At 41.9% G+C, this 13,868-nt stretch overlaps 1 long non-coding RNA gene across 1 annotated transcript in view; it reads left to right on the top strand.

The window, feature by feature from the left end:
- Positions 1–13,868, top strand: part of LOC118010275 — a 44,838-nt gene that overhangs the window by 12,138 nt on the left and 18,832 nt on the right. The window contains exon 2 of the long non-coding RNA XR_004679160.1: positions 8,702–8,778. This is a non-coding gene — a long non-coding RNA (uncharacterized LOC118010275). The remainder of the gene's footprint in view (positions 1–8,701; positions 8,779–13,868) is intronic.

The following is a 13,868-nucleotide window of genomic DNA, read 5'->3' as shown; positions in this document are numbered from 1 at the left end:
GGACCCCGGGATCATGACCTGAGCCGAAGGCAGACGCTTAACCATCTGAGCCACCCAGGTGTCCCGATACTTAACTGGTATTTAAGTTGAAATCAACGTAATGATATAAACTGGTATTTAAGTTTAAATCAAAAGCAATGGTTTCAAAAGCTTGAAATCTCCTGACTAAAAATGCATTTCCATTCTCACACAAACAAACAGAATATCTATGGTAGATAATCAAGGTAATAAGCTCTGCAGGACACAAAGATGAATTATGGTTATTTACTTTTAATTTACATTTAACTTTGGTCCTCCTCTTTCCAAAACATGTGAGTGCCATGAAAACAATGTAAAATGGTGTTCCATGAATACCCGTGGAAGAGCAAATGAGAGATTCAAAATTAGAAACTCAGAGAATGCAGAAGTGAGAGATCATTTCTATGTGTAAAAGTACATAGTAAAGACCAATAATTTTCCCAAAAGGAGAATCATGGTCTATGAACTTTATGTCATCTTTGGTGAAGTCTAAGGGGGATGTTCTATTCTCCCCCACAATGGAGCCTGGGGATTGAGCTGATTATTGAATAAGGCTAGAGGAAAGAGAGGAGTCTGCCTTCCAACCAGCCAGTCCCTGGAAGAAACAATCCCTGAATCTCACCCCACGTATGAAATAACTGACTTACAGTGTCTTCCTGGAGAACAGAAAGAAAATCAATTCTGTCAGATGAGTCTGTCCTTTTGCATTGCTCCCAGTGAGTTATTTAACACAATTAGATTTCACACATGTCAACACCATATGTGAGGAAGTACATAAACTTGTATCAAAGAGACTTTAGCCTCTAGAGTATACTTTAAAACTAATGTATGAAGGATATTACTATTCAATAGGATAACTACTATTCAAACTAGGGAAAAAAATAGAATACTGTAATACTATGATTAGACAAAATTTAAACAACCCAGGAAATATCGATGCCTTGTTTGAAAGCACCATAATTAAATGTCTAATTTTAAAAAACTGACTTGTAATTCCAACCATTTCTTCTCTTACTCACAGGCCTTGTAAGATCAATAATAAAATGCAAGTTTTTACAACCTCATTATAGTTAAATTACAATTACTAACAATTGCCTCTTTCTTCATCAAAATAATGTTTCATCCAATAACTACTTCAAGTATCAAATCAATTTAGCCAAGGCTCCTCTGTTTCCATGCTGCCAGACGCCCACCACACCAGACTCAACTATTCATGTTTGCAATCTCCTCTCCACTGAATGACAATGAAAGGATGCTCTTCCTTTCACTCCTCTCCCAGGGGCAAAGAAATAAAGAAATTGTCATTCTGGTGCTTCAGCATGAGACATGATGTTGGGGGGGTAGTTTAAAAATGAATTTGGTCTTGCTGTTTTCATGGAAACCAGGGACTCCGTCAATAGTTCTGAGTTGTTGAAATTCCTCTGGAGTAGAGGCCACTGATGACATTAAGGGCCTATCCAGAAAGAGCTCACATTTATAAAATGTCTATTGTATACTAAGTACTCTACATGTGCTGTCTTATTTAATCTAGTGTTCTGAAGAAAGCAGATTTTGTTTGATACCTAACACAAGATTTCAATAAAAATCCAAACTTTGTAGTGTTGAAAACACCTAACAACTATGTATTATTTACCACCATGTGTCTTGCACTGTTCTTTGGAGATTAGTGGCATGAAAAAATGAGAACATACCACTCAAAGGCCATATATTTTATTTTCAAAACAATATTTTTGGGGTGGGTGACTCCTATGCCCATTTTACATACAGTAGAGCTTCCATCTTGGATTTAAGTAATGTCCATCTTGCCGTGCCTTGTCAAGTAATCCGTCAGATGTCTACTTGCATGAAGGAGTGAAGAACTTTACCAGAGAAACCTCATGCTAAGGGAAGTTGAGCACAGTGATCCTGACCCATTTACAAATATCCCATTGAAGGGTCAGTAGAATGTGGTGTTTACCATGGATATCCTTGAACCCGCTTATAAGGATTCATGTCTGGGTTCTAAGGGATATAAAAGCAAAACAAAACAAAAGAAAACATAAAGAATCATTTCTCTAAAAACTGTGTATGCCCATGGACCATAAGCTGTAGGCTTTAGAGCCACCTCTCCTTGGCCCAGGTGAGAGGGTCCTCCACCCAACATCTGTTCTTCTCTTTTCTTCTTTCCTAGTGCAATCCCAACTTTGTTCAGTTGTCCACTCTTTTTCCTTGAAGAGGAAGCTTACTCTGGAGAAACTGGCCTCACCCCCAGTCTGAGGGGATGTGCTTGACTGATATAGATGTAAACCCTTCTCCCTTGCCATCGTTGACTCAAATGTGAGCAAAGGGTGAAACCCAGTTTTGCTAGGGTCTTGTGGGAAACCTTGCTCACATTCCTTTAAAAGCATGTGCAGAAGCAACCTCCTCTCTCTGGGCATTGTCATGGTGGACATATTCTTGAACTGCTTCTGTTGTTTTGTTACCAAATTCAAAGGAAGCTAAAACACTGAGTAGAACAAAGCCGAAAGAATCACAAGAAAACAGAGTTGAAGCCTCTGGAATTCGTCAACCTGAAAAGTGCTTTGGCAGAAACTATTCCTTCCGAATTTATTCTCCTCATTTTCCATGTGAGAGAGCCCCTGTTATAGCTGGGCATGTGACCATCCAGAATAAAGGTATCTTCTCCTTGCAGTTTGGTATGGCTGCATGATTAAGTTCTGGCTGATGGAACATGAGCAGATATGTCATGTGGCAGCTTCTAGGAACCTTCCTTACAAGACAGCTGGTTCATGGACAACCTTACCCTTTTCTCCTTCCTGTTCTTGGAGCACGAATATGATGACTGAAGATCTAGCCAACATCTTGATCTATGGTGACAATGTTTACCCCTTTCAGAAATGACAGAGTAGTAAGTGGGAAGGAAACTAGAAGAAGATGAAAGTTTCTCCAGATTTTGTTGCGCACAGTTATGATAGAGGCCCTGACTTTCCTATGTCTGGCCTTATATGTGTGTGAGAGAAACAAAGCTCATTTAAGCCACTGTTAGTCTGGGTCTCTGTTTCTCACTCTAACTTAATGCTCACTGGTACATATGCCTTCTTATCTTTGGACTTCTACTGAACTCTTTAGCAAGATAATAAGTTCTACTTGCTTGATCCAGGTTGGTTTGAATTTTCTATTAATCTGCAACCAAAAACATCCTAAGTAATACATGGAGTGAGCCAGTCTCAATCTCCACTTGGCTACAAACAACTTTATAGCTTTGACACCTCAAGGCATGCAGTGTATTAATGACTGCACCAGGACAAATAGGGCATTAGAGAGGCGGTGCCCATCAGGAGACATTACTGCCCAATGGTAGCCTGAAGTGATGATGATGTGCATTAGAGGTGGGAAGCTGAGGAGAAAGATGTACTCCACATGGTAGTCAATATAGTGGATTTGTCTGGGAGTTAATGTAAGACACTCCTGAGACTCTCAGAAAGATTTAAGGAATATTCCATTGACTCGATGGAATAAAAATTAGTGGAATAAGCTTTCTCATCCTTAAATTGAGCCCTTTTGACCAATAGGGATATAAAGGAGAGAATAGAAAAAGTTGAACTCCATATAGATGAGGAAATAAGCTCAGAAAAGTAAAATAACTTGCCCAAGTTCATGTATATAGCCCCACAATTTGTTTCAACACCAATGCCTTATGAAAGGATATTTTTATGTCTTGCTTTTTTCCTAATACTTAGTTACTGCCTTCCTCTAAACAAATGCATCCTTTTTTTTGCCAAGGATTCCTTAAGAAAAACAAAACCATATTTACAATAACACCCACTGACCCAAGATAAGTGAATATGACCTAATCAAGAATACTGGTGCCCAGAGGTTCCCTTCTAAATATAAGTTCTCTTATTCTATGATCCAATGCTTGATTTTCATTATAAATTTTAAACCATATTTTTGAGACTCAATCCATATAATTTTAATAATGCATATATTCTTCCAGCACCTTAAATAAGAATAAATAAGACTTAATTTGGTATTGGAATAATCCAAATAATTTTTACTGCTGGATTGTTCAGTTGTTAAAAGTTGCCTTTCCAATTTCAACCAGCTGACCTCAGCTTTGGAACATGTGTAAATTAGTATCATGACAGAGAGAAAAGAGCATTTTTCCAAGGATTGGCCAGAAAATGTGTGATTTTTTTTTTCTTTGCCTTCAGCCTGTTGGCTTACCAGTTGCAAGGGTTAGATCTCAGGAGATTCAAAAGCTTGATTTGAATAAACAAGCAAAAATTTGGATACTTATCAAAACTCTGGCAAAAGTAGGCCAGAAATGGACCTGATTTTCTAGTGAGGTTTCCAGTATTTCCTGTTTCCAGTAGGACTGACCTATCTTGGGAAGAGCCTAGTAATGACTGGAACCAGCTGGACATAACTGAAGAACACTCAAAGACTGAAAAAAGCAAGAGAAAAGATAGTGCGTGTGATTTCAGCCTACAAGAGAGATGGAGAAAATTAAAACATGGTACTGAAAATAAGTATCAACTACTTGACATGTTGTTTCTTGTATTTCCCTAGAGAAAAAAAAAAAATCTGAAAGATTTTTATCCTTTCTGCTGTCAGTACTGCCTCAGCAAAGAGATCTACCTCATGGACCTCAAGCCAACAAACCAATGCAATGGCTTAGTACCAAGGAGGGGAAATGACTATTTATCTGCTTTTGGCCATTCCTAAATTACTGTGCATCAACAAGTTGGAAGAGGCTACAATACAATCTATGATTAATAATAGCTGATAATGAGTTTTCCTTTCCTGAGCCAAACAGGACTATCCTTAGTCATTCCAAAGAGGTGGGCAATAAATCTATTTAGAAAAAGATGCTGAAGAGCCACTGAAGAGCGAGGTTAACCGTCTGTGATAAACGCAATTGATCAAAGTACAACATCCCTTCCAACCTTCTTCTGATGTGCCTTCCTGTGCAGAAAAGGTTAGTAAGCTAAACAGTATCCCCCGGGCTTCCTTGCAGCTAGAGTTCTAGGCATCATTTTGATTCCATTACTGAAATCACTAGTGCGAGATTTGAGGTAGACACCAGGATGAATGCTACCCTTCTGCTTCTGCCATTTCTGTAGGCAAACACCACGATGGCAGAATCAGCATGGCCCCAGCAACCAGTCATTAGCTTTGTGTGAGTCTAGTGGCAGGACCCAAGCCTTCCATTTTCTAAGTAGGGATTCTACAGCTGGCAAGTTATGAGAGGTTCACTATAGCATATTCTTGATAATGTTGATGTCCTGACTATTGTATGGATTTCTGATTATGGTGGTGGGTGGTACTGGAGTCAGCAGCTGTAGAAGCAGCTTCCTGATTATGGAAGATTTCGTAGCTAATTTGGTGTTCTTGTTCTGCGGCATGGCTTGAGTATTGTTCCTAGAAACTCAACTTCCCAATGGTTATCTAAGCCACTGAATATTCATTAATAAATGCCTTTCTGTTTTAAATTGACTAGAGTGTGTTCTGTTTTCTGCAACCAAATGCTAACTAATGCATCTCCTCCACAAGGTGGGTCTTACAGAAATCCCAACTTCTTCCCAGTTTCTGCACATGGACCTGAATGAGGAGTGAGGGTGGAGTAGAAAACAGAAGGGGTGTTCTCAGGAGCTGACTGATGTAGGGAGATTTTTACCCAGGATATCATTCTCGAATTGAGGAGTTGAGAAGGAGAGAGAGACTCAGAAGCCAGGAAATGGAGCCAAGTTTAGAGTAGTAGAGAAATTAAATTCTGTGTTAAATGGGAGTGGCTGAGATAAAGATAGAGACTGAGGATGAGTTGGAAGGTCTGTAGCAAAAGAAGCTGACATTGTGGAGCAAGAAGAGAGGTGCAACTCTGGGTACTCCCAAGTTCTTCGGGTTGCTATGAATTTAGTTAGAAAGTGGCTCAAATACCCATTATACACACCCTAGTAAATCTAGCATTCCTCCCAACATGCCAAAGTGCCTTGGAAATGAGAGGGGACTCATATTTTCTTTAACCCTCCGAGGTTCCTGCTTCCACTGTTTCTCCACCTCTGTTCCCTGTTCCATCCTCCACAAGAGGATTTCCCCAAGGTGTTGCCCTCAAGCCAACCCTTCAAACACTTCAGTTTCCAAAGTGCCACTAGTTTAAGATTGTGTGTAGCAGACTTCACTCAAAGGTTAAGATATTACATCCCTGCTTATTACAGAAAACCATAAAGTTAAATATGAGTCCCTTTCTTTAAAGTCCCTTGGTCAATTTGACCCTCAAAGAATTCTCTTTGGTTCTTTCTTCCACTTAGTTCCTGCCTCATCCTGCCATGTAGTCAGGACCCTCCTGTTCCCTCCACCCAAATCTTGTATATTTCTCTGTTGGGCAGTTTTAATGTTTATTACCTTTCTCACTCAGCCTTGCCTGCCCAGATGGTCTTTTCTCCAAGCAAAATGGCTCATTGAGACAGTTTGTCTCCTAAGAGATGCTTGGTCACTAGCTCATAAATTAGGGTAGGAGGTGGATTTGCAGACATAGTAGAGGGTTTATATGAAGCAGAATACCAGAGGAGAGATGAGAGTAGGCATCCTGGCTCACACGGAAGTGGTGATTCACCTTGAACCCTTCCCACTGAAATGGGGGGAGAGCAGCAGGGATAGGTAATGGCATAAGGGACATAAGAAGGAAGACTGTTTCCTCTCTCATTCCTGGAAGGCTGGGAATCTGGTGGGCTGGTCTTTTCTCCTTTTGACTCAACCTTGGTACATCCCATGGTGGTAGAATGTGGTAGTTAAGAGTCTGCCCTGAAGAGTCAGCCTGCTGGAATATATATCCCTACTCCACTACTCACCAGTTACATGGCTTTCAGGCAAGTTTGTCTGACACTCTGCATTTGTCAAGTGAGAACAACAATAGCACCTATCTTGTAGAGCTGATGGGAAAATGAAATGAGAAAATGTATGAAGTGCATAGAACAGTGCCTGAAATATCTTCAGTGTTCAGTAAAAGCCATCTATTGTTATGATAACAGAAATGTCCTCCTTAAAAAAAAAAAACAGACTAGGATGGACACATCTAAGATACAGCACAAATCAGTTGGGCAGCAGAGTAAGATTAAGGGATGGAGCCCCCCCTTGGCTATTTAAATACACTGTGGATGCTGCTTAGTCTGCCCGAGACTTAGTTTCTTCATCCATAAACTTGGGGTGATTATACCTACCTCATGGGGCTCTTCTGAGGATAAAAGACAATAATGTTTATAAAGAGAATAGCACAGTGGCACTATTAAGTTACTCCTTGTCCAGGAACTTGGACTGATCTCTTTTATTCTCGATTTTCCACAGCCAGCCTTTGGGGATAAAAACAGCTGCAACAACAAGCTGTAAATGTCTCCCTTGTCTTCTTTTTTCTGTGTTGTCTACTGTATTCTCAGTTGATTTTACAAACAGAATAGAATCAAAGCAACAATAGATATATCTTCATAATAATAATGCTTATAACCAGATAATTGAATAAACCAAACCTACCAGAGGGCCCACAGAATTCATTTTATTCTTTCTCTCCTTGCCCATTCAATGTGCTCTTTGGTCTTCTTCCCTACTCTGGGGTAAAATCTCAGGTGAGGTCCCAAACTTTTCCCCATTGCTCTTAGATACTAAAAGGTCCTCAGGTCATTTCAACTATAGAGACCAATTCAATGTAATAATAAAATAATCAAAACTACAAGCTTTCACAACTTGAATGGGCCTTGAGGGCAGTATGCTAAGAGAACTAAACCAGAGAAAGAAAAACACTGGGATATCACTTAATTGTGGAATTTTAAAAAGCCAAACTCAGAGATACAGGGAGTAGAGAGCAGTGGTGACCAGGGGTCACAGGGGAAGGGGAATGGGGAGATATTGTTCAAAGGGTACTAACTTCTAGTTATAAGACTGATAAGTTTGGGAGGCACCTGGGTGGCTCAGGCAGTTAAGCGCCTCCCTTCAGCTTAGGTCATGATCCCAGGGTCCTGGGATCAAGCTCCGTGCTGGGCTCCCTGCTCCTCGGGGAGCCTGCTTCTCCCTCTCCCTCTGCCTGCCACTCTCCCTGCTTGTGCTCTCTCTCTCTCACTGTCAATTAAATAAATAAAATCTTTAAAAAAGATTAATAAGTTTGGGAATCTAATGTACAACATGGCGATTATAGTTAATAATACTATTATCATACACTCGAATGTTTCTAAGACTAGATCTTAAATATTGTCACCACAAAAAAGAAATGATAGTGATGTGACAGGATGGAGGTGGTAGCTAATCCTATCGTAGTAATCATTTTGTAATTTATAAATGTTATGTGTCAATCATATCTCAATAAAGCTAGTTGGGGGAGGAGGACTACAAGTTTTCACCTTGCTGACACTTTACCCATCCTTCAACACAAGCTTACAGTAGGTAAGAGGATGTGGTAGATTTCTCTATCCTTCTTACTCCTCCTCCTCTCCCACTTACTAGTTGCTGGTTAAGGATCTTCAGTATCCAGCATAGGGGGATGGTAGGAGGAGAAGGTGGAAGAAAGGGCTTACTTGTGTGGAGCAGTTGAAAAGGGGCATTGGTGCTCTGTGGCATGGCAGATGTCCACAGCTAACTCATGGTTTCCTGGAGCTCTGTTGCTGACCTTTGGAAAACTTCCTACTAGGCACCTCCAAATCCAACTCTTTTGTTCTAGGCATTGCCTGTCCTCCAGCTGGCTGCCTAGAAGTCTCCCCTGAGCCCTGATTTCCAGCAGCCGACCCTTCTTTCAAGGTAAGTGGACAACTGTCATTTTTGCACCCTCTTGCATGTTTACGGTTCCCCACAGTCTGAACCCCAGCTTCCCATGGAAGAATCCACAATGCAACATTTTCCAGTTCCCTTGGTGCTAGGGCATGGACATGTGACCAAGATTCTGCTGATCAGAGGCACCACATGAGGCTTTCAGGCCAGAGTTATTCATGTGAGGAAACGGCAAGCAGACATGGCTTCCCTGGTACCGATGTGAGTGACTGCAGGTACAGCTCAGTCCTGGAGTCGAGGGCCAGCAGCAGCTTTCTCCCCAGGGTGAGGTTCTGAGACTGGTTTCCCAGAGACCAGATTTAAAACCTGTTGCAAAGATTCTGTAAGTCACTAACGCCCTATACTAAATCTCTCCCTGTGGTTCTGACTGGAGGGGGTTCTGTCATCTGTAGCAAAGAACTCTCACCAAGGTAAGACCCTCTAAAGGCCATCGGTCTAGCTATCTTTGAGGATGACACCAGACCAACTTCCTTTCAGGGGCCACATGCCGAGGGTTCACAATTACAAACAGAGCAGCTTACTCAGATACCATATTCACCCTGCTGCCGGAGAAAAGGCGATTGACCCAGCCCCAGGCTTGTAGACTCCTTGTGAGAGTCACATACCAGCCCCTGTGCCCCTAAGCTCCAGGAGACTCTTACCCATCTCTGCAACTAGCTCTCCAAAAACCCTCCTCACTTGGCATATGGCGAAGGGAATGCACTTCCCTCTCACCTCGACATAATAGGCACAGAAACAACCAGAACCCCACGATGTACCCCATGGATTTCTTCCCACCACTCCCACTCCTCAGTCTCCTCACTTCTTTCTTTTCTCCATCGGTTGCCCAGGCATGGCTCTTGGGCTAAAGCTGGCAGAAAAAGCTTTATAATTTCTCAGCATATTCCACACAGTTGGTCTGGCCCTTATCAGTCATAAAAGGCTGCACTGGGCAGGCACTGTACTGTTCTCAGCTTTTGAAGCTTCTGAAAAAACCTCTAAGATAGAGAGAGTCCCTTTTTAACATCCTGTTAAAAATAAACAGGCACGCAGCGGAATTTTTAAAAATAAAACCATATCAAAATTAGCATTTAGTTCGAGATTCCAAAGTTTCATCAAGTTCTCATTCAGTAATATTAACCAAGCCAACATTTCCTGCTTAGGCTATCAGCACGAAGAACACACATCCATTCATGTTGACAGGCTCTAACAGACTGACTCATGCAGAGGCATCAACAGGCTGCACTGAGCTGACAGGTTGTCAAACCCATAAACGGGGTGGGATGACGTCAGAAGGCCGGTCCATCATTGCTGCCTGCAGCTTGTGTTCATTACATGGAATGCTAGGCATGCTGTGAAGAGCTGGAAACAGAAAACCTTACCTGTTCTTCATCTGTATGGCTTACATAGTCCTGAGGGGAATAGGTTCACACACTATTTCTGTAAATTTTTTTTCCAGTCTGCTACTGCAGGATCTTTAGCTTTCCCTATATCCAAAATCCCCTCAGTTGTTTCTGCGAGGCCTTTGAAGACATCTGGTATGTCCTCATGAGACTGTCTTCTCAGAGACCCTGGGTGCACATCATTTTTTCCCTCTACAGCCCTGGATTCCTAGAAAGAACTACAGCAGAAGCTTCTCATGCCCACGAAGGTGCACCACACAGATGGCAAAGATATGATCAAGCCACACAGGGTTTCATAAAACTACGATATGCCGGACCTTCTGCTGTTGCCAATGCCACCAGCCCCTGTGGCCACTGCCATAATGTCACGGGCTGCCAAAGCTACCCCAAACAGCTCAAAGTGGCACCAGAGTACTTCACCTTCTCTGTCACTAAGGACACTCTCTGTCCCTCCTGGGGTGGCACTCTGCAATACGGTTTCCATGTGGATGTGACTTGGGCTTCCAGGTCTCACATAGGTCCTAGATAAACTGCCCTTGAATAGATTTGCAAGTGTCCCCATATCTGAACCAGAGGGAAAGTTGAAAGGTCCTAAGAGGCAGGCTGCAAGATTCTGAATCCAACACATCTGCCGTGGACCACCTGTGGGGCCTGGGTTCGCTTCTCTGAGGCACCAGAGGTACCAGGAGAATGCACTACAAAGGTATCTTTGTATAAGCCCAGGCCTAGGTACACCCTATGGTGAAAATACCTTTGACTCTAAGAACACTGACTTCCCACAGATTCAAAGCCACAGTCATTATTCCAGAGGAAGTCATATGTTTTCAGAGGAAAAACCAACTAGTCAAAATTTTCCTATTGAATTTGCAATACCCACTAAATGTCCACTGAAGCAGAAAAGTTGATTTCTTAAAGCGGAGGACTGCCAACATTGCTCTACCTAACAAGGCAGTCTTCCAGAATGGGGAGAAGTATCAATGACATTCTACCCTCAGCACTCCTGCCCCATGTGACTACCTCATTCCCCATCTTCTCAAACATCTTCCATGATCACAAAGTGGTGTGTGCAGAGCCCTTAGCCCGACCATCCTCCTCTGGTTTTTCTGGCCCCAGATATCTTACTTTACCGCCACTTGCAACCCCAACTTCCCCAATATTATCTGAACTCTCATTATACCTAGCAGGACCTGGCCTCTCTACATACGATATAATATGTAACAGGAAATGATGCAGCCCATGTTGGCCATGTTGGGAAAAGATTCAACTCAACATCACACACATGTACTGACAACTTGCTAGGTGACAAGTATTAAATAATGGATATGAGTCAAACTGACTTCACGGAGCTTACCATCTAACCCAAAAGAGCAATGTAGCAGAAAGGGTTATGGGCACAGACTCTGCAGAGAAAGTTGGGCTCCTCCATTTAATTAACTTTGTAACCTTTAGACTGAAGAACTTCCCTGGATACATATACTCATCCTTCAAAAGGAGACAAGAAGAGTATCTAATGCTTAGTATTGCTGTGAAGAAGTGACAAGTCAATGCACATAAAACACTCAGCAAAGTGCCTAGCATTATTAGCATTCATAATAATTATTAAGGAAGATAGACATGGACACAACTGCCTATGATAGAACAAAATAAATTATTTAGCAGTGTAGCAAAAGCACACACAATAACTATACACAATTCCATACCCCTTATTTGAGCCAAAGCTGTGTCCACAGCTAAGATTTAAATATACATTCATCCATGTGTATTTATTGATTGCCTACGATGTGCTAGACATGGTGCTGGACCTGAAGGATGCAGGGATAAGAGGAAATCATAAGGACTCAGCCTTGTCCTTAAAACACTATTTAGTCGGTTGTTAGACAGGTCTAACAAATTAGAGACACAAGTCTATCTACCAGATGTGTAGTGTGCAAAAGAGTTCATCCTTCAGCATTAATCAACCACCCGGTGGGGCATAGGTTACTAGTCAATCTGTGGTTTGGTTACTCTCCAGCCAGCTGTGGCCAGGTTGGTAGGATCATGTGTTACAAATGTGGCTGCCACCTCCTCCCCAGGGCTGTAGGCAGGGGTTTCCTCTAAAAGAATGGGTAGACTGGGCCCACGTGTTGGCATTGTTTAATACTAGCAGGCAGGTGCAGAAGATCAATCAGGTTTGTAGGGCAGTGTGGTTTCCAGAACAGAGTGGTCATTCATGCCAGTCCAAATACAAGAGAAGAGATGGAGTACTTGATTGGTCCACCTTTGTAATACTAAGTCTCCCGACCTCTTTATGTCCTATGACTTCCACTGCTGCTTAGGTTGATTCATGTATTTTGCCTTAAGGGAAGGTCTAAGTAAGCTCATAACCTTGTTCATCTCCCCAGATTTCCTTTTAAACTCCCAACCCACCTCCAAAAAAGTACTCCTTTGTTTAACTCCTGTCCATAGCACAGGGACACTCCCCATTAACTGCTTCTTGAAAACTTGACACTCTTTTCCACAGTTTTTTTTTCTTGCCCCTTCATTAAGTCAGTTGCCAATGACCTTGGAAGGTGGTCTAGTGGAGTCCAAAAAGCATTACTTTTGGAGTCCTCCAGACCTGAGAATAAATTCTACTTCTATCACTCATTAACAGGTGATCTTTAACAGGTTATTACTACATGACTCTTAGTCTTTACTTCATGACCTTTAAAATAAGACTAATAATTCCTACCTTATAATATCATTGTTAGATTAAATAAAATATGGTACGGAAAGCCCATAGCACAGGGCTACACATAGTGAGCACTCAGTAACCAGAAGCTCTTACTCGGTACCTCTGATGGGTATTTCACATCTATTATCTCATTTTGTTTTCTCTGACACACCCTAGCATAACAATAATGATCTCCTTGTCTTCCATTGTTCCCTGTCACATGGGGCAGGAGTGCTGAGGGTAGAATGTCATTGATACTTCTCCCCATTCTGGAAGACTGCCTTGTTAGGTAGAGCAATGTTGGCAGTCCTCCGCTTTAAGAGGTCTTTCTGAATCACCAGGTTCAAATCAACTTTCTCACTGAATTTCCATGGAGCATTCTAGCACCTTGCATGAGGTATTGGTTACCTTCTATATTACAGTGGTGTTATCAATATAACAGCTTCAACAATTTTGTGATACAAAGCAGATATTAAACAAATATATTCAAGTAATGGACATGGTATGAAGCCTTAAAATGCCTGAGAGTTTCATACACCTTTTTCTTCATAGCTTACATGTAAAATACCATGTTTTGGATAATAAGACCCAACCACCCTGGCTGCAAATGATTGAATAGGGCTTTGTGCCGGAGCCAAAGGCATCTGTGTTATAGGCGGGTTCTCTTTCTAGGAAAGTTTGAATTTGAGCCACATAGAAAGAGAGTAATTGGAAGAACTAGCATTTGAGAAAACCAAAAAAGCCATGGGCGATGCCTGTAAGCAGGCATCACAGGCAGTGGATGAGCAAGAAGCATGAGGTTGAACAGAGAGTAGGCAGAGGTGGAGCAGAAATCAGCAAGAGTAGTAGATGCAAACTCAGTCCTGTAGAAGCAACAAAGGGACAGCTGAGTCACCAGAGAGATGCATCCCTAGAGTGGCTGCTGGGACCTGGAATGATGTGCAGTTCTGAGCAAGCCTCCGGATCTCCATTAGGAAAACTTCAGC

The sequence above is a fragment of the Mirounga leonina genome, unplaced genomic scaffold (assembly GCF_011800145.1).
Source record: "Mirounga leonina isolate KUSES-001 unplaced genomic scaffold, KU_Mleo_1.0 Mir_129, whole genome shotgun sequence".
Classification (NCBI taxonomy): Eukaryota; Metazoa; Chordata; class Mammalia; order Carnivora; family Phocidae; genus Mirounga; species Mirounga leonina.
This window is presented reverse-complemented; position numbering and strand designations above follow the sequence as displayed.